Source organism: Takifugu rubripes, chromosome 1 (assembly GCF_901000725.2).
Source record: "Takifugu rubripes chromosome 1, fTakRub1.2, whole genome shotgun sequence".
NCBI classification, from domain to species: Eukaryota; Metazoa; Chordata; class Actinopteri; order Tetraodontiformes; family Tetraodontidae; genus Takifugu; species Takifugu rubripes.
In genome coordinates, this window is record NC_042285.1 from 18512850 (window position 1) to 18516219 (window position 3370).

Consider the following 3370-nt stretch of genomic DNA (forward strand, 5'->3'; position numbering starts at 1 on the left):
CATTAGTGCTTTTCTCGTCGTTATTGCGTTTCTATTTTCATCTGAATGAAGTGCAGTGACAGACCCTGACTGCTGATGACGACCTAATTCCCCAAGTGACAAAAAGCTCTTTAGGCGCTCCCCAACACTATAGAAGACGCATGAGAGAGGCGCTATCACCTGTGCATTCTAAACCTCGTGGAGGACGCAAATTCATTAAGATAAAGTAATAAAAACAACAGTGCCTGTTGGCTCACTGCTCCAAATAAACACTGAAATATCTGCACTGCCTTATTTTAGTCACCATACCACTAGGGGGACACATCATGCTATGCAACCCTACAGCCCATCATATTTGTTATTACAGATCACAGATGGACAAAAACAAATGATGACCCATAATCACATTCAGTTAAATGTACCTCAGTTGTCACCGTGACGACAGAAATGTTGTTCTGCTGAATCAGGAGATCCTTGAGCGGGAACACGTCTTAAGAATGTGACGACAACGCTCTGTCAATCAGATCAGGACCCGCTGTCACCCGGAGTGCACGTTCAACTTCTTCCCATTCTTTCCCTTTAATCTCTTTTGTTTGGCTCTTCGTTATAAACAGAACCAAGAATCAAACCCACACACAATATGTAAACAAGTCCTCGCACGTATCCATATTCATGATTCCATAGCGGTGGGGACTAATTCATATTCCTGCGGTGTCTATTTACAATACAATAGCTCAGATCTTGCTGCTGCGCTAAAGATGATTTCTTTTTATGCGTCTTAGATGACAAGTATCATTGCACGCGTGAGCGAGCAAAGCCTTAGCGTTACCTTGGCGACACCAGAAATCACGACAAAACAACAAAAAGCGTCAAATAATTCTCTTTTAGTCTCTTTGTTAAACGACATCCTTATAAAGCCGTTCAAACACGTCGCGTTTTATCTGGCGGGGCTGGCGGAAGCGAGAATATTCATTCTGTTTATCGCCTGCGTAAATGTGAACACGTGGTGTGAGTGCTGCGCCGCCATCCGCGGCAGATGCCGTGACCTCTGTTTTAAACGGGAGTGACAGTCGCTGGCTGCTTTCTATGGCGCCACTGTCGCACGCGGGGTGTTGATGATGATAAATCTGCCGCAAATGTTCATCGGTTGATTGTGTTTTACTGCCGGACGCCGAGAGCATCGCGTCGGTACCGGCGGCCGCCGAAGGCCTTTACATCGCTTCCTTAGTGAGGAGGGGGGGGGGGGGTAACGGAGGGGGGGAAATGTCTTGCATCAATCGGTCTAAATGACTTGCTTATATGTAATTAGCTCGCAGTGTTTTGTTTGTGCACGTGCCTGAAGTTATTACTGGTTCACGGTTAGCCTTGAAGTAATTGGAAGAGCGCCGCCGATGCTCCTCCATCAGCGCAGGACTGCAGCTTTATATTCTTCGGCGGATGGCTTCCCTCCTCTTTCATGTCACTACAGTATTTATGAATTAGCTTCCTGTCACTTTACAGTGAGGCCTAATGCTAATTGGTGGTGAGATACACGGGTTATTAACATCCCACTAGGTGGCACGCTGCCGCCCTTCCTGCGAATTGTCAAAACTAATAACATGATGCTGCTAATGCCGCCGCACAAATTGCACCTTCCTTCAAAGTCGCGTAATCTCCGCCGAGCATTTCAAGTCAGCTGCAGCTGCCTCTGCCATGGGTCTCTGACATTTTAATTTGAAGCTGCAATTAGACATGTATGGGCTGCATGGCCATTGGCTTGTTTTTATTTAGGCGGAATCAAGCATTCACTTTGGACTCCTCTTTACACGCTGGGCTGAGAGTATTGCTCTCTCGGTTCTTATTAAGAATTAATAAGTCGAGCACAATTTCGCTGAAAAGAGGAATTTAGCTGTCACAGTTTGGATCTCAGTCGTCTCGACAACAGGCAGAGGTCAGATGAGATCATGGATGTCAATAAAGCCACTGGAGAAAACACGTTTGGAAGGGTGAGTAAATAAATCAACATGTTAGAGGGCATCTTGGGATGTTTGCATACGCGTCCCTCTCCCCACTTTTGCCCCATTTCTACTTCACTCTTACGACTGTTACGTCCCTTTTAATTTTCTGATAGTTCTTTGCCTCAGTTGGCCACTTTGCTGGATAGCTATCTGCTCGAGAAGTTAATTTAAATGACTTCTGGAGGATGGCGATTGATCCGTTGCATACTAAATAACTCGCCCTGCTCGAGATAAAGTCACACTGCAGAAAGAACGGGGGAATGTCATAAGCCCTCCGGAAAAAAAAGTGCCCTCTCTTTTCTACCTGATATCACCGTTTCCATCTAATTATGTAAGCGCTCTTCACCGCAGGGCCCTCACGCTGGAGCACCTGCAGACAGAAACAAGGTAATCTTGTCAATGTCAGCATCACAGCCAATGATCTAGCCCCCTTTCACACTCTCACACATACACACACACACACACACAATTTAGCAGTCATTTTGGAGAAAGTGTGACTTACTTATCACTCAAAATATCTGAAGAGTATATATAAAAAATAAATAAACGGCGCCTTTGTTCTCTCTGTCTCCGGGCTGAGGAAGGTTCTCTTTTGTTTACCCAGGAGGATCACTGCCTGGGTCATATTAGAGATGTTTACTCCTCCTGTCAAAGGATAAGTTGTAAATTTTAGCTCACAGGAAATGAAAGGTGGAGTGGTACACGGAGTGCAGACACCAAAGTAATGTCACCTTGAGTGAGCATTTCTCTTGTCTGGACTGGCAGGCGATATCAGAGGATAAACTCCATTTTGACCTTGCACCCACTCATCACAACAAAAACACAGGAGAAGGAGCGAGCGCAGAATGGGACAACAAAAACATTTCAAATATGATTGCTTCCGTCAGCTGATATCGTCCAGCGCGGCTGCCGATAAGTCCGCTCCCCTCTGTCTGGCCGAATGCACGGCTGGTTTGAAGCTAGCATTGTTATTAAAAATGCAAGGGAACAAGCAAACACGTCTTCATTAACATTCAGCGCCACAGAGGTGTGATTGATTCCATCATCAACTGAGTCATTTTCATGGCCGGCATAGGAACATCAGACACCATGACCTCCATTATTTCCCCTTTGAAATTGCGCTCACTTTATTCGCCCTTCCGTCTCTCCAATTCCTTGAATCGTTTCTCCTGGGAGGTGTTTTTTCTCAACGTGGTGCTTCTCTTCTCCAGTACCGAGAGCGGAGCAACCGACAGTTCTCCTGCACTGTATGTGGGACACTTAAAGCAAGAAGGAGATGATGCATCTGGCACAGCCTTTGTGAGCCTGCGCACTCCAACCAGCTCTGTAAAATTTAGCCTCAGAAATAAAGTGGCACACATGTTATATTTATCTCAATCATATATATTTGTGGC